We start from the raw sequence: 25,537 nt of genomic DNA, 5'->3' as shown, positions 1-25,537 counted from the left end.
TGCATGCCAGGAAAGGGGGGTGAGGGTGACCATACATACCAGCAAAGGGGGGTGAGGGTGACCATACATACCAGCAAAGGGGGGGTGAGGGGGACCATGCATATCAGGAAAGGGGGGTGAGGGGGACCATACATACCAGGGAAGGGAGGTGAGGGTGACCATACATACTAGCAAAGGGGGGTGATGGGACTATGCATACCAGGAAAGGGGGGTGATGGGATTATGCATACCAAGAAAGGGGGGTGACGGGACCAGGTATACCAGGAAAGGGGGTGACGGGACCATGCATAACAGGAAAAGTGGGTGAGGATAATCATGCATACCAGGAAAGGGGGGTGAGGGGGACCATGCATTACAGGATAGGGGGGTGAGGGTGACCATACATACCAGCAAAGGGGGGTGAGGGGACCATGCATACCAGGAAAGGGGGGTGAGGGTGACCATACATACCAGCAAAGGGAGGATGAGGGGGACCATGCGTACCAGGAAAGGGGGGTGAGGGTGACCATGCACCATGCATACCAGGAAAGGGAGGTGAGGGTGACCATACATACCAGCAAAGGGGGGTGACGGGACTATGCATACCAGGAAAGGGGGGTGACGGGACCATGCATACCAGGAAAGGGGGGTGACAGGACCATGCATACCAGGAAAGGGGGGTTACGGGACCATGCATACCAGGAGAGGGGGGTGACGGGACCATGCATACCAGGAAAGGGGGGTGAGAGGGACCATGCATACGAGGATTGGGGGGGTGAGAGGATCATGCATACCAGGATTGGGGGGTGAGAGGACCATGCATTCCAGGACTGGAGGGTGAGGGGGACCATACATATCAGGATTGGGGGGTGAGGGGACCATGCATACCAGAATAGGGGGGTGAGGGGATCATGCATACCAGGATAGGGGGGTGAGGGGATCATGCATATCAGGATTGGGGGGTGAGAGGACCATGCATATCAGGATTGGGGGGTGCATTATTGAATTATTATTAAATCTTCATAAATAATCTACATACATATTCTAGAATACCCGATGCGTTAGAATCGGCCCACCATCTAGTAATAAATAAAAAATCTATGAAAATGAACAAATGAAAGTCAGATATTGCTTTTCAACCATGCTTTCACAAAATTTAAAAAAATAAAACTCATGAAATAGGCCTGGACAGAAATGATGGTACCTTTAACTTAATATTTTGTTGCACAACCTTTTGAGGCAATCACTGTAAACGATTCATGTAACTGTCAATGAGATTTCTGCAACTCTTGAAAGGTATTTTGGCCCAGTCCTCAAGAGCAAACTGCTCCAGTTTTTCTCGTGTTTGAAGGTTGCCTTTTCCAGATGACATATTTCAGCTCTGTTCAAAGATGCTCAATAAGATTTAGTTTACTAAATACCCTATGTTAATTATTTAATGCACTTGATTTTTTACTTATTTATTTTCATTAGGGTATATGTACACATTGTCTTTTTTTTGTTTTACTTGTTTCTATGTTAGGAGTCAGGTTCCTGCGTCTGCTCTGCAGGAATCCAGACCCTTACATTCTGTGGTCTCTTGCTCTTTATCTACAGCAGAGGAGATTGCCTTGCAGCAAATCTCTCCAGGGGCTAAGTCCCTCTGTCCTCCTACTGAACATGCTCATGAGACGGTTTCCCATTGGAGATCGGGAGTCATGTGCTCAGCTCCTGCTCCAGATCTCATTGGTCCATCTCGGAGATCTGGAAGATTCCGGAAGGTCCCGGCTGCTATAAAAAGCGCGCATGGCCATTACGCCATGCGCTAGTATAGACTATACTGCGATGTGTGAATGGTGACGGATGTATGATTCTGGTGACTAACTTATTATGAAACCCCTTCCCTCTGATATTACGCTTGTGATTAGGGAATTAGTTCAGCAGTCAGCGCCAGTCTGTGGCAAGCCTTAGGCCACTGTGCACACCGCACCTCTGCACTAGCGTCCGACATAGTGCCTGCTTTGTAGCTGTGTCGTCCAGCGGCAGTGTCCTGTGCCGTGCTGCAGTTGCAGCCCTTCTTGGCGTTCGCCGTAGCGACGCCGCACACACGGTAGGACTAGACTGATGCAGCCCCTCTGTCTTAGTTCCTGCTCCTGTGACCTTACACCATGTGTGCATTTACCTGAGGCCTGTGACTCTAATAGGCTCAGCCTTTTGTATGCTTTTGTTGCGGCGCCTTTGTGTGTGAACAGAGCCCGCTCTGTGCACTTCGGGTGAATTTGAACCCATGCGCATTATATCGCCATATTGCTCATCTGCCATTACTCAGCAGCGGTTGTAACACCTACTGCACGGTGAACCCCGAGCGGCGAACACACTTTATTATTATTTTTATTTAGTGCGTTCCGCCGTTCCTAACATTTCTATGGCCAGTGTGAAAATGCCTTTACATCATGCATGTTTTCAAGTCATACTCCAGCTCAGTTTTCAGTTTTTTTCTTCAGTATTTTTGTATTCAGTACAAATAGGGTGTGGCCCACTTGTCACTGAGCTGGGCAGTTCATATATAGTCCTTCCAAAGCTGGGTGTCCTTTGGGACCTGGTGACTCTCTGCCACTGTTCACACTAGGTAGGTTTTAACATTAGCAAGTGTAGTTACTGTCACAATTGGGTATACCTTGTCATGGTGGGACAGCTTTATGCTTTTTTTTTATCAAAAAACAGTGTATACTAAATGCCCTATGTTAATTATTTAATGCACTTGCTTTTTTACTTATTTTCATTAGGGTATATGCACACATTGTCTTTTTTTGGTTTTGCTTCAATAGGATTTAGGTCAGGACTCATAGAAGGCAACTTCAGAATAGTCCAATGTTTTCCTCTTAGCCATTCTTGGGTGTTTTTAGCTGTGTGTTTTGGTTGATTATCCTGTTGCAAGACCCATGACCTGCGACTGAGACCAAGCTTTCTGACACTGGGCAGCACAATTCTTTAGAATCCCTTGATAGTCTTGAGATTTAATTGTATCCTGCACAGATTCTAAACACCCTGTGCCAGATGCAGCAAAGCAGCCCCAGAACATAACAGAGCCTCCTCCATGTTTCACAGTAGGGACAGTGCTCTTTTCTTGATATGCTTCATTTTTCCATCTGTGAACATAGAGCTGATGTGCCTTGCCAAAAAGTTCAATTTTTGTCTCATCTCTCCATAGGACATTCTCCCAGAAGCTTGTGGCTTGTCAACATGTAGTTTGGCAAATTCCAGTCTGGCTTTTATCTGATTTTTTCTCAACAATGGTGTCTGTTGTGAACTCATTTTCTGGTTTACCTCTGGCTTCTACAGTAGTGAGGGTGATGGAGCTGGCTGTGTTGACAGAGGAGTCGTGAGTTCTCCATCCTGGCTCCCTCTGGTGGTGACAGTAGGTAATGAAGCTGATCTAAATGGCAGAGACCTGCCACCTGAGGAGGAGGACTGTGATTGGACATCAGGAGTCTCCGACTGGATTTAAGACAGCCGACTCCCTAATTCTTTGCTGGTGATTTTCCTGCCCTGAAGTTCTGGTTTCCAGTTCTGTTCCTGCCTTCTCAAGCTAAGTGTGCTCTGCTATTTTTTCACATGAGATTTGGTCTGGTTTACTCAGTTTTTGTGGTCAGTCAGCCCTTGCTGGGGCTGTGCTGAATTTCCATTCTTATGTCTCTGTTTATGCCAGTTTACTTTTTGTCCCTGATCAGATTGGTCTCTTTTTGCTCTGTCTTCAGAATATACCAGAGTGCTGATATAGGGAATTGAAGTCTAGTGACTTCAGGGTTTTTGTTACCAGAAAGTGTTGGACATTTTTTGGCAGGGTTTTGTGCGTGATTGCAGACAGCGTCTCTCCTTTCCTGTCCTTTCTAGTTAGTTTGGGCCCCATCGTTTGCTCAGCCTTTTTTTCTATCTGTGTTTGTGTTTTTATCTTTTCTCACCGACAATACATGTTTGAGGGCTGTCTATTGCTTTGGGGTCTGCTCTGGGGCAGTTTAGATTTCTTGCTTTAGGCTTATTTAGTTCTCCGGCTGTGATGAGGCATCTAGGATCATCGTAGGTACGCTCCACGGCTACTGCTAGTTGTGTGGATAGGATCAGGGGTCTGCAATCCACTTAGTTACCAACCTCTCTGGTTTTCTGTGGCTTAGCTTGTTTTTGATTTTCCTCCTCGGTGACTCATTCATATTAGAATCACCAGCCATACCGCAGATTCTAGGGTACTCAAAAGCAGGAAAGAATTGTTTAAAAAAGTGTCAGAATTGTTTTTTTTTATATGTATTTTTTCCTCTTTTTCTCTGGGGCCGTAGGAGGATTTTTTCCTTAATGGAGATTTAACAATTGTCTTATCGTGTGGAGCAGCTCGCTGCTGAAGTGCGGGGAATTTCCACCTATCTCACTCAATCACATGCTGTTGAACCAAAAATCCCTACTCCCGATGTGTTTTCTGGGGATCGGTCTAAATTTTTGAATTTTAAGAATAATTGTAAATTATTTCTTGCCTTGAAGCCTAACTCATCGGGGAGCTCTGTGCAGCAGGTTAAAATTGTCATCTCCTTGCTGCGCGGCGATTCCCAGGATTGGGCATTTTTTTTGACACCTGAAAATCCTATTCTGACTAATGTGGAAGCATTTTTTCAAGCCTTGGGGTTGTTGTATGATGAACCTAATGCTATTGATCAAGCTGAGAAAGCCCTATTGGCATTGAACCAGGGTCAGGATTCTGCAGAGTTATACTGTCAAAAATTCCAAAAGTAGGCGGTCCTTACTACATGGAATGATGGTGCCTTGGCAGCTCTTTCGCAAGGGTTTATCAGAAACCGTAAAGGATATTATGGTGGGATTTCCTGTTCCCTCTGGTCTTGACGATTCTATGTCATTAGCCATTCAAGTTGATCGGCATTTACGTGAACGTAAAACTACACGAGAGGTGTTGCCACCTTTTTAACAAATGTCTGAACCTATGCAATGTGATAGAGTTTTGTCTAGGGTGCAACGTCAGGAGTATAGAAGGCGTAATAAGCTGTGTTTTTTCTGTGGAGACACCTCTCATACTATTTCTGTCTGCCCTAAACGAGAGAAACGTTTTGCACACACATTTGCTGTGGGCAGTATACAACCTAAGTTTCTTTTGGCAATTACTCTGATCTGCTCCTTATCCACATTTTCCGCCAAGGCTTTTGTGGATTCAGGAGCGGCTTTGAATCTGATGGATTTGGATTTTGCTAAACGTTGTGGTTTTCCCATGATACCTCTGCGGACGCCTATTCCTTTGAGGGGTATTGATGCTACTCCTTTGGCGCAGAATAAACCTCAGTTTTGGACCCTGGTGATAATGCGGGTCGCCCCAGACCACCAAGAAAATTGTAGATTTTTGGTACTGCATAATTTGCATGATACTATTGTTCTGGGTTTTCTCTGGTTGCAAATCCATAATCCAGTTTTGGATTGGAAATCTGTGTCTGTGGTGAGTTGGGGCTGTCGGTGTGCTCTTGGTGACACTCCTGTTTTCTCCACCTCAACCCAGTCTCATGATGTTCCCATTTGGCTGATTTTTATGATGTATTTAGTGAGAGTAAGTCTACGTCCCTGCCTCCTCATAGGAGTTATGACTGTGCAATTGAGTTGAGGCCTGGGTGTAAATTTTCCAAGGGTCGGCTTTTCAACTTATCTGTACTTGAACACGAGGCTATGCGATCTTACATTAAGGAGTCATTGGAGAAGGGTCATATTAGACCATCCTCTTCACCCTTAGGTGCTGGGGGTTTTTTTGTGGCTAAGAAAGATGGTTCATTAAGGCCTTGTATTGACTATCGTTCTCTTAACAAGATTACGGTTAAATATCAGTATCCGTTACCCCTGATTTCTGATTTATTCTCCAGAGTTAAAGGTGCCTGCTGGTTTACTAAGCTTGACCTCAGGGGGGCGTAATAATCTTATTCGCATCAAGCATGGGGATGAATGGAAGACGGCGTTTAATACTTCGGAGGGACATTTTGACAAAATTCCTGACATCACGAGATAAGGCAGGCCACCAAGACGACCGACTCACCAAATCTCTGGTACCAAAAATACCCGGATGACCAGCCAATGCGGAGCAATGGACTTCAGACATCACTCTCTTTCTCCACTGGTCAGGAACATACAATCTTCCCATAGGGCAACGCTCAGGTTTATCCTGAAATTCCTCCAGGGCGAGTCTCAAATCGGGTGAAATGGCAGAAAGAACTACCCCCTCACCTAGGATAGTAGTAGGCTCGGTCACATTAAGAGAATCAGCAAAGAAACCCCTAGAAAGGGCATCTGCCTTAACATTCTTAGTGCCCGAAAGAAAAGAGACCACAAAATTATAACGCGTGAAAAACAAGACCAATCTAGCCTGTCTAGGATTCAAGCGTTTGGCCGACTCCAGATAAATCAGATTCTTGTGATCGGTGAGGACCACAAATTGATGTCTAGCTCCCTCCAACCAATGTCTCCACTCCTCGAATGCCCACTTCATGGCCAACAATTCCCGATTCCCCACATCATAGTTGCGTTCAGATGTGGAGAACTTTCGGGAAAAGAAGGCACAGGGATTCATTTTAGAAGTCACTGGATCTTTTTGGGACAAAACAGCTCCTGCACCAATCTCAGAAGCGTCCACATCCACTTGAAATGGAAGTGAGACATCAGGTTGCCGTAAAACTGGAGCAGAAGTGAACCTCCGCTTCAGCTCCTGAAATGCCAAAACAGCCTCTGGAGACCAATTCAGCACATCAGCGCCCTTCTTGGTCAGATCAGTCAGTGGTTTGGCAATACCAGAAAAATTAGCTATAAATTTACGATAGAAATTAGCAAAACCCAAAAACTTCAGGAGAGCCTTCAAAGAAGTGGGCTGAACCCAATCATAAATGGCCTGTACCTTGGCCGGGTCCATTTCAATAGTCAATGGAGACAAGATAAATCCCAAAAATGAAATCCTCTGTACACCAAAGAGGCACTTCGATCCCTTAATAAACAGGGAATTCTCCCTCAAAATCAGGAACACAGTCCGGACATGTTCCACATGGGAATCCCAATCACTAGAAAAGATCAAAATATCATCCAGATAGATGATCAAAAACTTATCCACAAAGTCTCGGAAAATATATTTCATAAAGGATTGGAAGACAGAAGGGGCATTAGAGAGCCCAATAGGCATCACCAGGTACTCAAAATGTCCCTCCGGAGTATTAAACGCCGTCTTCCGTTCATCTCCGTGCTTGATGCGAATAAGATTATACGCCCCCTGAGGTCAAGCTTAGTAAACCAGCAGGCACTCTTAACTCTGGAGAATAAATCAGACATCAGAGGTAACGGGTACTGATATTTTATCGTCATCTTGTTAAAGGAACGATAATCAATACACGGTCTTAATGAACCATCTTTCTTGGCCACAAAAAAAAACAGCGCCTAACGGTGACGAGGATGATCTAATATGACCCTTCTCCAACGACTCCTTAATATAGGATCGCATAGCATAGCACCTGGGAAATTTACACCCAGGCATCAACTCAATTGCACAGTCATAACTCCTATGAGGAGGCAAAGACGCAGACTTACTCTCACTAAAAACATCAGAGAAATCAGCCAGATAATCAGGAATATCATGAGACTGAGGAGAGGTGGAGAAAACAGGAGCGTCCCTAAGAACACACTGACAACCCCAACTCACCACAGACACAGATTTCCAATCCAAAACTGGGTTATGAGTTTGCAACCAGGGGAACCCCAGGACAATAGTATCATGCAAATTATGCAGCACCAAAAATTTACAATTTTCTTGGTGGTCTGGGGCAACTCGCATTATCACCTGGGTCCAAAACTGAGGTTTATTCTCCGCCAAAGGAGTGGCATCAATACCCCTCAAAGGAATGGGCGTCTGCAGAGGCGTCATGGACAAACCACAACGTTTAGCAAAGTCCAAATCCATCAGATTCAGAGCTGCTCCTGAATCCGCAAAAATGGAAATGTGGAAAATGTGGACAAGGAGCAGATCAGAGTAATTGCCAAAAGAAACTTAGGTTGTATACTGCCCACAGCAAATGTGTGTGCAAAACGTTTCTCTCGTTTAGGGCAGACAGAAATAGTATGAGATGCGTCTCCACAGAAAAAACACAGCTTATTACGCCTTCTAAACTCCCGACGTTGCGCCCTAGACAAAACCCCATCACATTGCATAGGTTCAGACATTTGTTCAAAAGGTGGCAGTGCCTCCCGTGTAGTTTTACGTTCACGTAAATGCCAATCAACTTGAATGGCTAATGACATACAGCCATCCAGACCAGAGGGAACAGGAAATCCCACCATAACATCTTTTACGGTCTCTGACAAACCTTTCCGAAAGAGAGCTGCCAATGCACTATCATTCCATGTAGTAAGGACCGCCCACTTTTGGAATTTTTGACAGTACAACTCTGCAGGATCCTGACCCTGGTTTAATGCCAACAGGGTTCTCTCAGCTTGATCAACGGCATTAGGTTCATCATACAACAACCCCAAGGCCTGAAAAAAATGCATCCACATTAGTCAGAATAGGATTTTCAGGTGTCAGAGAAAAGGCCCAATCTTGGGGATCGCCGCGCAGCAAGGAGATGACAATTTTAACCTGCTGCACAGAGCTCCCCGATGAGTTAGGCTCCAAAGCAAGAAATAATTTACGATTATTCTTAAATTTCAGAAATTTAGACCGATCCCCAGAAAATACATCAGGAGTAGGAATCTTGGGTTCAGCAGCATGTGACTGAATAAGGTAGGTGGAAATTCCCTGTACTTCAGCAGCAAGCTGCTCCACACGATCAGACAGCTGCTTAATCTCCATTAGGAAAAAAATCCTCCTATCGCCAAAGAGAAAAAGAGGAAAAAATACATAATAAAAAAAAAAAGTTCTGACACTTTTTTTTTTTCTTTCTCTAACAATTCCTAGTGGATAGGATCAGTGGTCTGCAATCCGCTTAGTTACCAACCTCTCTGGTTTTCTGTGGCTTAGCTTGTTTTTGTTTTCCTCCTCGGTGACTCATTCATAACAGGTGTCCTCCTTGGTCGTCTCCCAGGAAGTCCACTTTGGCTCATACAATGACTGATGGTGCGATCTGACACTGATGTTCCTTGAGCTTGAAGTTCACTTTTAATCTGTTTAGAAGTTTTTCTGGGCTGTTTTGTTACCATTCGTATTATTTAGCTCTTTGATTTGTCATCAATTTTCCTCCTGGGGCCATGTCCAGGGAGGTTGGCTACAGTCCCATGGAGCTTAAATTTCTGAATAATGTGTGTAACTGTATTCACAGGAGCATCAAACTGCTTGGAGATGGTCTTATAACTTTTACCTTTAACATGTTTGTCTATCATTTTCTTTCTAATCTCCTGAGACAACTCTTTCCTTTGCTTCCTCTGGTCCAAGTTGAGTGTGATACACACCATGTCACCAAACAGCACAGTGAGTATCTGCCGCCCTCTAAACAGGCCCACTCACTGATTCCAAGATTGTAGACATCTGTGATGCTAACTAGTGGACACACCTTGATTTAACATGTCCCTTTTGTCACATTATTTTCAGGGGTACCATCATTTCTGTCTATGCCTATTTCATGAATTAAACTTTTTTACAAATTCTGTGGAAGCATGGTTGAAATGCAATGTCTGATTTTCATTTGTTCATTTTCATAGATTTTTTATTTATTATTACTTTTGTCAGAGTCAAGTTATTTCTGCAACCATTTTGGGTTTTCTTGTCATTAAACGAGGGGTACTAACAATTTTGACCACGTGTGTATGTGGTTAAAAAGCAACACAGAGAGATGAGGTTGGTGCTGCAGGAGGCACAATGGAAGCTGTAGAGCAGGGGTGAGGTACCTTTTTTATGCAAAGGGCCATTTGGACATTTATACCATCATTGGGGAGCCGCATAAAATGATCAACTTGAAAATTACTTTTCTATATTTGGTCAAACAATTAACTCACTCCTAATGTGATGGCTGGAGCTGTTTCTCTTTGGTGCGGCTGTGATCTTAAGTGGTATGGATGATGTTGCTACTCGCAAATGTTTTTCCAGGTTGGTCTGGAGAGCAGTCAACTATGAAAAGTTCTGTAAAGAACTTGCAGCGGAAGGCTGTACCAAACAAAGATATACAGTATATTACACTGCATGTCTTCTCACAGTTGGAAATTCATCACTGATCATGTTACATTTATAAAACTCAAGCAGTTGGATGTTCGCTGTATAAATACCAAAAGAGACACCGTGACTGTTGTATACACAACACATAAGAAGAGATGCTGGGGTTGGAGCATATACATTACTTAGGACACACTGGGGAAAGAGCATATACATGACATAGCAGACACTGGAACTGCTGTATATACATCATATAGGAGATGCTGTGGCTGAGGCATACATGTCACAAAGGACAGTGGTGGCAAACCTATGTCACGCGTGCCAGTGGTGGCACTCAGAGCTCTCTCTGTGGGCATGTGTGCCGTAGCCTCAGCATTATGACCTTTTCTCTAGCAATTCTCTGAACTGGCTATCAAGCTGACAGCTGGCTCAAAGAAGGTGCAGTGTGACGGCTTGTAGCAACCAATTGTACTCGAATCTTTCAAACAATAGTGCAATTGAAGCCCTGACCACCAAACCTTCCAGACATTAGCAGCGCAAACAGATCTTCTGACTATGCTGCTAACTTCAAACGTTGGTATTACTGTGGGTACGGAATGTATTCAGACACTTTTTCATTTTTCACTCTTTATTTCATTGCAGCCATTTGGTAAATTCAAAAAAGTTCATTTTTTATCTCATTAATGTACACACTGCACCCCATCTTGACTGAAAAAAACAGAAATGTAGAAATGTTTGCAAATTAATTAAAAAAAAACAAATATCACAAGGTCATAAGTATTCAGACCCTTTGCTCAGTATGGAGTATAAGCACATTTTTGAGCTAGTACAGCCATGAGTCTTCTTGGGAATGATGCAACAAGATTTTCACACCTCGATTTCGGGATCCTCTGTCATTCTTTCTTTCAGATCCTCTCCAGTTCTGTCAGGTTGGATGGTGAACAGCCATTTTCAGGTCTCTCCAGAGATGCTCAATTGGGTTTAGGTCAGGGCTCTGGCTGGGCCAGTCAAGAATGGTCACAGAATTGTTCTGAAGCCACTCCTTTGTTATTTTAGCTGTGTGCTTTGGGTCATTGTCTTGTTGGAATGTGAACCTTCGGCCAAGTCTGAGGTCCAGAGCACTCTGGAAGAGGTTTTCATCCAGGATATCTCTGTACTTGGCAGCATTCATGTTTCCTGCAATTTCAACGAGTCGTCCTGTCCCTGCAGCTGAAAACACCCCCATAGCATGATGCTGCCATCACCATGTCTCACTGTTGGGATTGTATTGGGCAGGTGATGAGCAGTGCCTGGTTTTCTCCACACATGCCTCTTAGAATTATCACCAAAAAGTTTTATCATTGTCTCATCAGACCAGAGAATCTTAAAGTACTGTCACACTTAGCGATGCACCAGCGATCCCGATAACGATATGACCTGGTGCATCGCTAAGTGGTCGCTAGTGAGCTGCCAAACAGGCAGATCTCACTAACGACATAGCAGCGGTCGGCGGTCGCTACTTACCTGTCAGACGAGGAGATGAAGATGTCCTCCCGCCCGCGTCCACACGTTGCTCGTTGCCACAGCAGGAAGCCCAGCAGGAAGCTGACGACGAGAAACGGCCCAGGCCGTTCGCTCGCGATCAGCAATAACCAGCGGGGGAGCCGATCGGAGGTAAGTATCACACATAGCAATATCGCTGCTACGTCACAAAACCAGCGACGTTATAGCGATATTGCTAGCAATATCGCTTAGTGTGACGGGCCCTTTATTTCTTGTAATCTGGGAGTCCTTCATGTGTTTTTTATCAAACTCTATGTGGGATTTCATATGTCTTGCACTGAGGAGAGGCTTCCGTCGGGCCACTCTTCCATAAAGGCCCGACTGGTGGAGGGCTGTAGTGATAGTTGACTTTGTGGAACTTTCTTGCATCTCCCTACTGCATCTGTGGAGCTCAGCCACAGTGATCTTTTGCTTCTTCTTTACCAAGGCTCTTCTCCCACAATTGCTCAGTTTGGCTGGATGGCCAGGTCTAGGAAGACTTCCAGTGATCTCAAACATCTTCCATTTAAGGATTATGAAGGCCACTGTGCTCTTAGGAACCTTGAGTACTGCAGAAATTCTTTAACCTTGGCCAGATGTGTGGCTTGCCATAATTCTGTCTCTGAGCTCCTTGGCCAGTTCCTTTGAACTCATGATTCTCATTGGTCTGACTTGCACTGTAAGCTGTGCCTTTACAAATCAAGTCCTATCAGTTTAATTAAACAGGATTTGGGAATCATAGAATCATAGAATGGTAGAGTTGGAAGGGACCTCCTGGGTCAACTGGTCCAACTCCCTGCTCAAAGCAGGATTCACTAAATAATCCCAGACAGATGTCTGTCCAGCCTATGTTTGAAGACTTCCATGGAAGGAGAACTCGCCACCTTTTGTGGCAGCCTGTTCCACTCATTGATCACCCTAACTATCAAAAAGTTTTTTCTAATATCTAATCTGTGTCTCCTCCGATTCAGTTTCATCCCATTGCTTCTAGTTTTTCCTTTTACAAATGAGAATAAAGATGAACCTTCTACAATGTGACAGCCCTTGAGATATTTGTAGACAGCTATTAAGTCTCCTCTCCGTCTTCTTTTTTGCAAGCTAATCATTCCAAAATCCTGTAACTGTTCCTCATAGGACATGGTTTGCAGACCGGTTACTATTCTGGCCACAGTATTCCAGATGAGGTCTGACCAAACAGGAGTAGTGGGGGATAATAATTTCACGTGATCTAGACTGTATGCTTCTGTTAACACATCCCAGAATTGTATTTGCCTTTTTTGCTACTGCATCACACTGTTGATTCATGTTTAGTTTATGATCTATTAGTATACCCAAGTCTTTTTCACATGTGCTGTTGCTTATCCCTATTCCTCCCATTCTGTATATGCTTTTTTCTTTTTTATTGCCCAGATGTAATACTTTGCATTTTTTCCTGTTAAAAACCATTCTGTTAGTTGCTGCCCACTGCTCCAGTTTATTTATATCTCTTTGAATCCTCTCTCTCCTCTAGTATTAGCTATCCCTCCTAACTTTGTGTCATCAGCAAACTTAATCAGTGTACCCACAATTCCTTCATCTAAATCATTGATAAAGATGTTGAACAATACAGTGCCCAGAACAGAGCCCTGTGGTACCCCACATTCTTCCAACTGGATGTGCAGTCATTTCTGACCACTTTTTGGGACTGATCACTAAGCCAGTTATGAATCCACCTAACAGTTGCTTTGTCCATTCCATACTTAGCCATTTTTTCAATAAGGATGGTATGAGATACTTTGTCAAATGCTTTGCTGAAGTCAAGATATACTATAGCTACAGCATTTCCCTGATCTGACCATCAGAAACAACATAGGTACAAGTATTTGGATTAGCACGGAACTGTCCAGCAAGCTGAATAGCTCAGAGGGAAGAGCTGCCATCTGGTGCACAGGAGCTGCTGGGTTAGAAACCTGACAGTCTGGCCTACATACTCAGTGGTTCAGCTCTTTCTCAAAACCTACCAAGATCTGCCTGAGCTACTTGTGAAAGTACACCGCATGTGTGCCCCCTTCCACAAGTCAGCTATAGCTGCCACTGCCTTGGCAGTGCTGCAGCAGTGTTTGCAACTTCAAGCTCACTGACTGGTGTGCAATGTCACCACGTGTTGAAACTCAACATTACATATGTTGCCAAGGCTTTGTGAGCAGCAGAAGGCAGTAGTTGAATGCCAGCTACACCATGCTCGTTGGTATTCCAGTCAACCTCTGCACATAAGAGTTGATGAGTGGGCATAGATGTCTGACATCTGAGAGGTTCTCTAAAACTTTGAGGACTCGACCAAGATGGTGAGCGGCGATGATGCCAAAATCAGTACCACCATCCCGCTTCTCTGTCTACTGAACCGCTAGCTGCAAATAATTAAAAAGGAGACTTTTCAGGCAGAGCAATTTGAGATGGAGCAAGAAACTATATAGCATGATACTACACAGCCCAGCCTCATCTCAATTTCTCAACATGGATTGGGTGATAATGAGGAGGAGGAATAGGAGGACCAGAAGCTGGTTGCCTGCACTACAGATGGTGCTACAAACACCACCTTCATCACATCTGTTCAGCTTGAATGGCCTGAAGATGATGAGGAGAGGGAGGATGAGGACAACAGACAGTTGTCCTCTTGGTGGGGACAGGCTGAGATTATGTTCTGCTGGCTTTCCAGTGACCTATGCTTGTATGTATTTTGACCAACACTAATTACTGGTTGGTCACCCTTCTAGACCCACGTAACAAGGAGAACTTTCCATCTCTACTTCCTGTGGTGGAAAAGTCTAATAATATTTTGCAGTACCAGAAGAGCCTAGTTATAGAATTATTATAACCAATTAGGCGTATCTGCCTTTCAACTGAAATTGCTGACAGGCTGACTCATCACAATGAAAAGGGCTAGTTTGGTCCAGACTTCTCGACACCACCAGATGGTAGCAGCAGAACATAAACTCAAATGCAGTGTTTTTTTGTATTTTTTAGTATATTCCCATGCATCCCTTCCCACCCAAACAAGGGAATATGCTTAAGGATTGCGTGTTTTTAGTGTCTTTCTCCTCACCACTATATCAAAAAGGTGATCATGCTACTGATACCAGCATTAACAATTTTTATAGGCCTACCTTGAACATTCTTTTATATACATGTATACCCCCCAGAAGTAAATATTTTTCAGCCCATACACTTAGTGCATGGGCTTTACCAGTCTAGGATATTCACTCCTTAATAATGGGAAAAAATAGTTTCTGAGGCCCTCCACTATGTCTCTTCAAAGGGATATTGGGATGCCTCCTTCTAATTTTTGGTATCCCTTGCACTTAGTGTATACTCTTTACCAGTCTAGGAAACCTACTCCTTAGTAATGGGAAAAAATGCAGTTGAGCGAACATTTTTTTAAACAAAAAGAGCCGGTGGGTTCTTTTAGTATATGATCCAGTGCCTTGCTGTGGGCTGTCAGGTGGTCATGGCATAGGAAGTTCTCACACTGTATACAAGATTTTACAGTGAGAAAATGATAGTTTGTACAGTAAGTACAAAAGATCCTGATATTCTCAATATCAGGCTGAGTAGATGCGAAACGCTCCACTCACTATATTTCCCAGCTCGGTTGATGAAATAACAGTTCTTGATGCTGCTACATTAAGCTATTCACTTTTTTCAGGGCTAATTCAAATAGATTCTATTTTGTTATAATAATACCGCTCTTATCTGCACTTCATGTACAGTGAGGTGTGTCAGAAGGTATAGTGTATGACAGACTAGTCAGGGATTATTGCCTTAAAAATTCTAAGCCTTGCTGCAGTTTATTTCCATGGACTCTTTGACTGAGTCATGTTTTTGATGGTGATCTTTACTCAGAAATTCATCAAAGCTGCCAGTGTTACTTGCGTTCCTTCAAAGTTTGCTGATGCCACACACACAAGAACATATATTTTCAGGGCCAGTTCAAATCCCTTCTATATTCTACAATTATACCTCTCTTGTCTGCAATTCTTCTACAGTGAGGTGTTGGAGTAGGTATAGAGTATGATAGGCATTTAGTCAGGGATTATTGCCTTATAAATTCTAAGCCTTGCTGCTGCTTTTTTCCATGGACTCAGACTGATTCATGTTTTTTACGGTGTTCTGTACTCAGGAATTCATCAAAGCAGGCAAAATTAACTGATTTAATCTGTCCATTCACAGTTTCTCTCTAGCATCTGTATGTAGTGATCCGACACTTTACGCTACTGGAGCTGGAATTACAACTTCTGAACTCTCCAGTGCTTTGTTTCCAAATATTTCTGGGTGCCTCTTTAAGTATGTTTGGAGTCATTGTCCTGCTGCAAGAACCATGACCTAGGATGCAAACCCAGTTTTCAGACACCAGACACTACGTTGTAACCCAAATTCTTTTGGGAATCTTTACATTTCCCGATACCTTGCACAACAGTCAATGCACCCAGAGCTATAGGCAGCAAATAAACCCCTAAATTTTTTTGAACCTCCACCATGTTTGACTGTAACTACTTCTTTTATTTGTAATCCTCATTCCATTTACAGTAAACATTAAAACGATGTGTTTTACCAAAAAAAAACTCTATCTTGGTCTCATCTGTCCACAAGATGCCTACTGGCCCTCTAAAATTAGTGGGGGTCACCTGTTGTCCCTCTATAAATTGTTTTTTTCACCATTGAAAGCGATACAAATGTGCAAAAATGCAGCAAAAGCACTACTTGTAAACTATAGCTCTAGGTGTGGAGGATAATTTTTTCCTGTTATTTATTTTGGCTTATATACAAGTCATTATCCTAGAAAGAATGTTTCCTAACATTTTTCCAGTCAAATCCATTTTAACTGTGGTTTTGTACGTTTTATTGTCAGTCCGTAAAAGTGGTGTAATACTCTCACAACATTGTTCCCAGCAGCGACCTGGAATTCAGAGATGCTTCAAGGAGTCTTCCCCATGCTGTTCCCATGCCATTTCAGAGCTGTTTCCATTATTTTCAGGAACTTATAGACCCTCTCCAGACATCCGGGGGGACGGCCATTAAACTAGTTACTCGAGGCAAGAACCTGAGCATTAAACTTTACTCGACTTGAGTAACGAGTACCCAAGCATTTTGGTGCTCGCTTATCACGAATAATAATGTTTCAAAGTACAGGAACTTGAAAGCATTAATTTTGTGTAACAGTAAAGGAAAACTCTTTGCTATCATAGAAACAAGAGCCAACTAAAAATTTTCATTGTCAGATTTGAATTGAGGAGGTCAAAATGGCTTATTTAATAAGTAAACCTTACAACTTTTGAAAATATGTAGAAAAGTGTTAGTGTTTGTGTGGCGCCCCTGAGGCTCAGTCGCCACAGAGGTTCTGCACCTCCTCCTGAGGTGTGGTGCCCCACCATCCAGGTAAGTTGGAGGCTCCTGACCACGCTCCAACACTGCACCCCACACAACACAGTAGTTCAGCAAAGCCACATTGCGGCTCCCTGCTTGGAGTGTAGCAGAGCACCTTTGGTGGCTCCCTGCTTGGAACATGAAATGTGCTGGGAGGCGGGTGGAGTTGAGAATACATAAAAGAGCGGGAATGTTTAGGATTACATGTCAGTCTGGGAGAGGAATCCACTCAGAGAGGAGTGAGGAAAGAAGATCTGTCATGAACTCATTTTCTGCTCCACCAGTTGAGAGTTCCCCTTCCGCTCTCCCTCTGGTGGTGACAGGAGGTAGTGCGGTTGGTTTAAGTGGTAGTGATCTGCCACCTGATGAGGAAGATAACGATTGGATCTCTGGAGTATCAGACTGGATATAAGACAGCCGACGCCCTATCCGGGTGCTGGTGATTCAGTCTGCTTCTCAGGTCCTGGACTTCAGCTCTCTTCCAGTCTTCTCAAGTTAAGTTTGTTTTTTGCTAATGTTCACACTTGTGCTTGTTGGTCAATTCAGTTTGTTGTATAATCAGCCTGCCCCTGCTGGGGCTATGCTGAAATTCCACTCCTATTAATCAGTATTTGCCAATCTGCTTTTTGTCCCTTATTAGATTAACCTCTTTTTTGCTCTGTCTCAGAATATTTCAGAGTGCTGATATAGGTTTAGAAGTCTAGTGACTTCAGGGTTTATTTTGCTATCAGAAGTGTTGGACAATATTTTTGTAGGTTTTTTTTGGCAGATTGCAGACAGTGTCTTTCCTTTTCTGTCCTTTTTAGTTAGCCGGGCCCCATCGTTTGCTCAGCCTATTTTCCTACCTTTGTTTGTATTTTCATCTTGTTTCACCGTAAATACATGTGGGGGGCTGTCTTTCCTCTGGGGTCTGCTCTGGGGCAGTTAGTTTTCCTCTTTTCCTGCTTTAGGCTTATGTAGTTCTCTGGTTGTGATGAGGTGTCTAGGACCAACGTAGGAACACTCCACGACTGCTGCTAGTTGTGCGGTTAAGATCAGGGATCTGCAATCTGCATAGTTACCAACTTCTCTGGTTTTCTGAGACTTAGCTTGTTGTCTTGTTTTTCCTCCTCGGTTTCCCTTTTATAGCAAAGATCCCTGAGAGAGGGATGGAGGAAGAGGGTGCTGCAGCAGACCTCAGTGACCTGGGTCTGCTGGCACGGGAAAGGAAAGAAGGAGAAAGACATTGAACTGAAACCTGATCTTCCATCAGAGAGAGAGATTAGTACGGAACGAAGGAGTAAAAGGGAACAGAGGACATGGGTTAGGAGAGAACCCTGCCTAGAACTTCTAAGCGCAAGGCCGGGCCCGGTCCCCGAGGTTGTATGGATGCTAATGGTCCTGCAGCAGACATCGGTGGAGTAGTGGGCTGTAAATGCACTACTCCCATCTAAGACTTGGGGGCACAACAGCAACTTGGATAGTGAGCCGAGACTCAGGAGTGAGGAGTCCCCGAAGCAGGCTACAGCTGTCTGCCGTACAAGTAGAGTTCTTGGGAACATCTGTCAGGAGGAACTCCAGTGTAACTCAGTACTAGATGATCTTCATACTTAAAGGCGCTATAAGAGGAGACGTTCAGAAAGGTACTTGTTGGCAGAGCGTTGGAAGGGAGCATTCCATCTGACCTGGAGGTTGATTGAGCCTCTGACCCAGAGGACATGGTACGGAGGCAGGCACCTGTGTGTACTACAGACTGTGAGTAAAGCTTTGGAACTACAAGCCCTGGTGTCCTCCATTGATTCTTGCGTCAACACACCCGGCACTGCTACATCTGGGTACCAGCTTCTACACTGCTTGTGCCTCTCCTCTAACTCCACATCTACACTGCCCTGGGGCTACAGCTTCACCTTTGGGGAGCTTCACCATCTTGGCTGCAACGCACCACCAGCCCCAGAGGATCTGCAAGCAGCATCGGCTTAACATCTCACTTGCCGAACACCACAGGTGGCGTCACGAACTATTCCATTAACTACATTCCACCATTCAAACTCCCCCTATTAATTGGGTGCCCAGGGCCACGGATCGGGTCCCCACTGCTGTGACACATCCCGCCGACACCGGCCCGGTACCGAGTACCCCACAGCCCTGGGAGGGCGACCCATTTGGATCACTGATGCAACACTGAGGTCCTGGGTTCAAATCCCACCAAGGACAACATCTGAAAGGAGTTTTTATGCTCTCCTCCAATTTTGTGTGGGTTTCCATCTGTTACTCAGGTTTCTTCCCTCATTCTGAAGACATAATCATAGCGAATTTAAATTGTGAGCCCCATTGGGGGCAATGATGTTGATGGCTGCAATGGCTTTGGAATTATTGGTGCTATAGATGTAAGCTAAATAAATGATAAATACATGTGTCCAAAAATTGAATGTTAAAAACTCTATATATTTTATAGCAGCGTATAATGAAATTGTGATTTCAGTTACTACTCACTGACTTACCGTGAGGCAGGATTGTCGAGAGGTCAGGGGTCAGTACCAAGAGGACTAGTAATAAACAAAGGGAACAGACAAAAGTGGTTAGATAAAACCAAAAATTGGAGTGCTGACTTCATCGGTAAACATGATAACGATATTTTATTAAATGCTTAAAAGTCAGTGACATGTATAACAATTAACAACAATTGAGGAGAAAAAAAAAGAAATTAAAATGGCCACCCTGGGAATAAAAGGACTAGGCACAGAGGGTTATCAGTAACAATACATGAATCCAATATATGGATAGTTCATGCCAAGAGAATTTTTAAGTTGAGTACATCACTCATAAGAACCCCTACTAGTTATGGGGAATAATAAAGTGCTTGGGCTGAGATCAGGACTCACTTATTAATTCTCTAAGAATCATTATTTATAACTTACTAACAAGGTGGAAAACGATAAACAGTAAGTTGCATGTGCAAGATATACATCATACAGGATAGCACTCACCCATCACAAAATGCAAGTGTACAGATCAAAGCAATTCCCAGGGGACAGCTCCAGACTCATGTTCATGTTAGCAAACAGGACATCAGCTGGTCAGATCCCTGTTGAAAAAGCAATTTTATATATTGCGCTGTAAATAGCCAGCATAAAGGCGCATGCTGTGTGTGGCCCACACCGGAAGTACTCACTCATCATATGACCGGCATCTCTGAGAAAACTCCCAGTGATGACAACGACTTGCGCAGTAGCAAGTAGGAGGCCGTATGTGATGGGACGGTAAGTGGAGTCACACAGTGCATGTGTGACACCCCAGAGTCCGGTTGTCACAGTGACATCGCCTCCCTCTAAGAGGTGAAGTTATGCTTGGAGGCAGAAAAGGGACCCCCATGCCAGGTAGCATAGATTAAATCACAATTCCTGCTGCAGGTCAGAAAAGGGAGATGCCTTATAAATTCTGGCCAGCAGAGGGGGTTGGTGAGTCAGCTAGAAGTGAGCTGAGGGGGTTGTCATGGAAACGAGAGCAGCTGTGAGCTGTGAGGTGAAATGACAAGTTAGTTAAAAAACGTGAGGTAAAAAGATCTTTCTGGAATGTCCAGTCAGTTCAGGAGAGGGAGCTGAGCAGACAAGAGGGAAAGGACACGAGCAGAGATGGAGAGACTCTGGGGAAGCTAAAATACTGCATATAGCAGACCCCTGAGTGAAGCGCTAATAGGGAGAAAAGGGACGTCAGAGTCCTGGGTGGACAGGAGCTGTATGTCCTGCTGCCGGATCTGAAAGTACAGGGAATTGTAAATTCCTGTGCGACATTGAATACCTGAGGGCACAACAGCAGATAAGGAGCCCGGGGCCGACGGTGAAAAGGACGGTACCCATGGAATAGGCTCATGCTGACAGCCGTGCAGGTTAGTGAAATCATCACGCAATAGAGAGTTGCAGCATAGTTATGAACAGCGGAGACCCACACACAAAGCGCAGAAGGAAGGTCCTAAATCCCCACCTGGCAAGGTGGATCCCCTGAATGCCTCAAGGCGAGCTGGACTCATTCCATCACCTGCAGGCCCGGATTGGTAATCTGCCCAACTGGGCATTTTCCCGGTGGGCCACTATTTATTAGCCCGTTGTGGGCCGCAGGCTAATGCAGCGGCCACCGGCCTTTTTTACCCGCCGTCGGCCCTTTAAATTTGCAGGCACGGCGGCGGTTTCAAAGGTGCGCAGCTCACGCTGCAGATTTTGGGGTGGCACTGGCACCCTAGGGGTGAAGAACGCGCGGCGGCGTGAAACTGCACGTCGCGGAGCGTTCTTTGAGGGCGGAGCCGGAGAGAGTGCTCTGTGCCATCAATGGTTGCCTGCAGGGCAGGCAGCGCCTACTCACGTCTCACTGTGTCGCGTCCTATCATCAGCGACGGCGTCCAGGACGGCAGCAGGAATCCAGGAGCGGCTGCTGCGAGTCTCCTACTCCCATGTGCTGGTTCAGGGCAAGCTTCAGGACAGGTCCAGACTCCAGTAAGTTGGCCGGAGTGGGGGTGAGTTTAGTTATAAAGAGGGCCTGGGGGTGGGGAGGTCGGGCGGCGGGCACCATCTGCCTGAGGTACTGAGGCTGAGCTGAGGCTGGCTGGGGGGGTCGCAATCTGCCTGAGGCCCTGAGCTGAGGCAGGCTGGGGGGCCGCAATCTGCCTGAGGCCCTGACCTGAGGCTGGCTGGGGGGCTGCAATCTGCCTGAGGCCCTGAGCTGAGGCTGGCTGGGGGGCTGCAATCTGCCTGAGGCCCTGAGCTGAGGTTGGCTGGGGGGCCGCAATGTGCCTGATTTGTGTGGGGTCAGGAGGGGTTTACAGGATAGATGTAGCAGAGCTGTGTGTGTATGAGGTGCACGGAGCAGAGCCGCGTGTGTACGGAGTGGAGCCATATGTGTATGGGATGTACGGAGTGGAGCCAAGTGTGTACGAAGCATACAAAGCGGGCTTTTCCCACGGACACAGGAGTACATGGCGGAGCCCCGAGGAGCATTTTAAAACTCACACATGACGTTCCACAGGAAGTGATATGCTGGAAGCTGACCGGAAATGAGATAATTTCATGAGGAGATTGTGACGGAACTAGGAATGCTTCAGTTCCATCACCATGTCCTCCTCCGACAGCGCAGACAGCAGGATCGCCTTGGAATCGGGGATGCCGGCCATGTGAGTGGATCATGATATGTCCTGCACCGGGAGGCTCAGGTGGGCACTACAATGGGAGCCGGGCTGCTATAGTATCTTTATAGAATCTTTCTTTATTTCTTTCTCTCTCTGTTCTTTCTTTCTCATTCTCTGTTCTGTCTTTCCCTCATTTTCTCTCTCTAATATTTCCTTTTTCTTTCTCTCTCTCTCTGTTCTTTCTTTCCCCTCTTTCTTTCTTTTTCTTTCCTCTCTTTCTTTCTCTCTGTTCTTTCTTTCTTTTCTTTACTTCTTTCTTTCTCTCTCTGTTCTTTCTCTGTCTCTCTCTGTTCTTTCTTTCCCCTCTTTCTCTCTCGCTCTCCTTTCTCTGTTTTCTTTTTTCTCTCTCTCTCTCTCTGTTTTCTCTCTTCCTTAGTGCCTGTCACTATGCCCATAATGCCAGCCACTGTGCCCTCAGTACCAGTCAGTGTGATCAGCAGTGCTAAATGACTGCGGTTGGACGTAGACATGGGTGTGACTAGTTGTGAAATGGATGTGGCCGGGGCATGGCCTAAAATTTGCAGCGGCGCGCTGCACGCGCCGCTGTCTTTCTCCCTCTTTCCCTTCTTCAAAAGTTGGGAGGTATGATAGGGGCGGCTGTGACCAGGGTATCTGGTTGCCCAATGGATAGCAGTTCTGCCAGGAATTCTGTCACCGTGCGTACAAAAGGGGACAGAGCTTTGGGAGGAGTACTGTACCTAAAAGCAATAAATAGGACTGAGCTGAAATACTGGGCACAGCTGTGACTACATGTTATATAGTCGTGTTAGTCTCCTCTCACTTCTTGTAACCTACAAGTGTACAAAGATATTATATAGTCACCATGTGACTAGTGGGCCTGTGTATCTTCAAATGCCAGGGCTGAATTTTAGTCCCTGTCCGGCCTTGATCACCTGTATGTGGTACTCCGGATTACAACCACTTTCAAGTAAAAGGTAATGAAACTGCACCTCTCTGTGTCTTTCTCTCATTTCTCTGCACCCCAACGTTCACAGCCATTTTGACTAATAATTTAACATCTTTGCCCTGAGACTACTGCTCTACCTGTGGAGAGCTATTTTCACCTCAGCTGCGACACACCAACAGTCTCAGGGGAACAACACCGCAGCGCTGGTCACCTCTGACCAGAATACCACAGGTGGCATCACGTATTTAACCATCCATAAACTTTAACTTCATTTTTACCACATAAATACCACACAACTTTCCCCTATTTTATTACTGGACGCCTCTGGGCCACGGACCGGGTTGCCGCCGCCGTGACACCGTCCCCCCCCGGTACCGAGTAGCCCCAGGCCCCGCGGGGCGCTCCAACTGGCGTCACGAACAGGATTTAGCGAGCCTAGCAAAGTTGGGTGCAAGGAACCTGGCAAAGTTCGGTACTGTGTGCCATAGACTTTATTAAATTGAGTGCTAAAGACTTTACTGAGCTTTTAAGTAACCGCCAAAACTGCATCATACAGTGCGTGCGAGCAGAGAGGGGCATGCCAGTGAAGCTGGAGCTGCGCTCTATTGTGAGCAAGTGAAAAACAGGAAGAAAATGCCCAACGCGGGTGAAGATTCAGCAGCGGTCGCAGCCTCCATAATGCCGCTATCAATGCCATATATACCAGGAGCAGCCTCGTTACCACAGTACTCAGGGGAGTCGCACACCCTGAGCGATTTTAAAGAAAGACTATGTAGTTTGTTCAAAGTGCCCTGTCAGAAAGCCAAAAAGTTAGTATCCTCATTGGCCAGTTAACTGGTGCGGCTCTGAGGAAAGTAAAGTCCTGGCCGGACACTGATAAAAGAACTGTCAAACAAATCTTAGCAAGACTGAAGAACACTTTTGATACCCGCACTGCAACAGAGATAAAAATGAGATTTTTTGGGTGCAAACAGAGAGTGCAGGACAGTATACGGGACTATGCCCTTAATCTTCAGGAGGCACTACGGGCTGTAAAGCAGGTTGATCCTGAGAGCGTGCAAGATGAAGATAGATTATTAACAGAGCAGTTCATAGAGGGACTCCAGTCTAACAACCAAAGGACACAGCTGCGCATAATGGCCCTACAAAATCCTGAATTGGCCTTGCACACTTTAAGGATAGAGCCATACGGGTGCTATGTGAACCAAATCCTAGCAGCACAGAGCCCTCTAAGCATCCTGCAGTTACATACCAGCAGGAGACAGCATCCTTTCCAAAGACCTCTATTGAGACTGACAAGCCGTCCCAAGATGATGATTCTGCTGTAGACATACGTCTCCAAGTCAAGGAACTAACTAAAAGTGTGGCTACACTCACAAAAACTGTGCAGTCCCTGCAAGTGATTCCAAAGAAGATCCAGCTGGCCTCCAGTCCAGAAGACGTCCCGTGGCGACAGCAGAAGAGGATCCCACCGAACAGAGGGAGAGACAGCGATCATTACGACGAGGACGGACAGCCCATCTGTCGCCACTGCAACAAGGCAGGACACCTAGCAAGATACTGTCATTTAAACAAGCAACCCCTGGGGCAAAAGGCCAACCCTCAGGAGTAAGACGACCAGGCCCACCAAATTGGCGAGACAAGTACGTAGGAGGACAACCAGTCTTGCCTGTTGTGATTGACGATTTTCCGATTAAAATGCTTTACTGGACACCGGTTCCCAGGTGACAACGATACCATATGTTCTTTTTAAGCAGTACTGGGCTGATTCAGACATTACTCATAGCCCAGATAAAGACCTTGCCATTCTTGCCAGCAATGGTCAGCCCTTGCCTCAGATGGGATATAAAGAGGTCACCATCAAGATTGGCCGAGTAGAATTGCAATCGCAAGGTTGATATTGACAAATGAGAATGCCATCCTATGATCACTTTAGGCACTAATGTAATTGAAAATTGTCTGATGTTCCTATGAGCTCCAGTCAGCAACGGGTCCTGCAAAAGGAGATCAGAGCCCTGATGCAGAGACAACAGGTAGAGCTGTCTGGTCGAGATGTCGGCAGTGTCAGAGTAAGGCCTCTTTCACACATCAGGTTTTCGCCGCCAGGCGCGATCCGTCGCTTTTGACAAAAACCGGGTCCGGCGAAATGCAATGCCGGATCCGGTTTCCCCCCCATTGACTTGCATTAGAGCCGGATCGAGCCGGATGGCCATGCGTTTCATCCGGTTTTCGCCGGATCCGGCAATGTGTCGCGATCCGGCGTCTGGAAAAAACGGCTACTGTAACGTTTTTTGTCTCCGGCAAAAAAGCCGGACACGCCGTATGCGGCGTGTCCGGCTTTTTCACACAATGAAAGCCTATGAGCGCCGCAATGCGCCGGATCCGGTTTTTTGGGTCTGAGCATGCTCAGTAGCTCTGCCCACAAGACACATATATAAAA

At 45.4% G+C, this 25,537-nt stretch overlaps 1 long non-coding RNA gene across 2 annotated transcripts in view; it reads right to left on the bottom strand.

Annotated features, from left to right (window-relative positions):
- The window catches only part of LOC141092109 (uncharacterized), an 84,623-nt gene that overhangs the window by 3,929 nt on the left and 55,157 nt on the right, over positions 1-25,537 (bottom strand). The window contains exons 3-4 of one of the 2 annotated variants that reach the window (XR_012232684.1): positions 20,002-20,099; positions 19,516-19,560 (exon numbers count right to left, since the gene is read on the bottom strand). This is a non-coding gene — a long non-coding RNA (uncharacterized lncRNA). The remainder of the gene's footprint in view (positions 1-19,515; positions 19,561-20,001; positions 20,100-25,537) is intronic. The other variant, XR_012232685.1, reaches the window with a different exon arrangement.

The sequence above is a fragment of the Dendrobates tinctorius genome, unplaced genomic scaffold (genome assembly GCF_039654945.1).
Source record: "Dendrobates tinctorius isolate UK_male_01 unplaced genomic scaffold, ASM3965494v1 ptg000008l, whole genome shotgun sequence".
Classification (NCBI taxonomy): Eukaryota; Metazoa; Chordata; class Amphibia; order Anura; family Dendrobatidae; genus Dendrobates; species Dendrobates tinctorius.
This window is presented reverse-complemented; position numbering and strand designations above follow the sequence as displayed.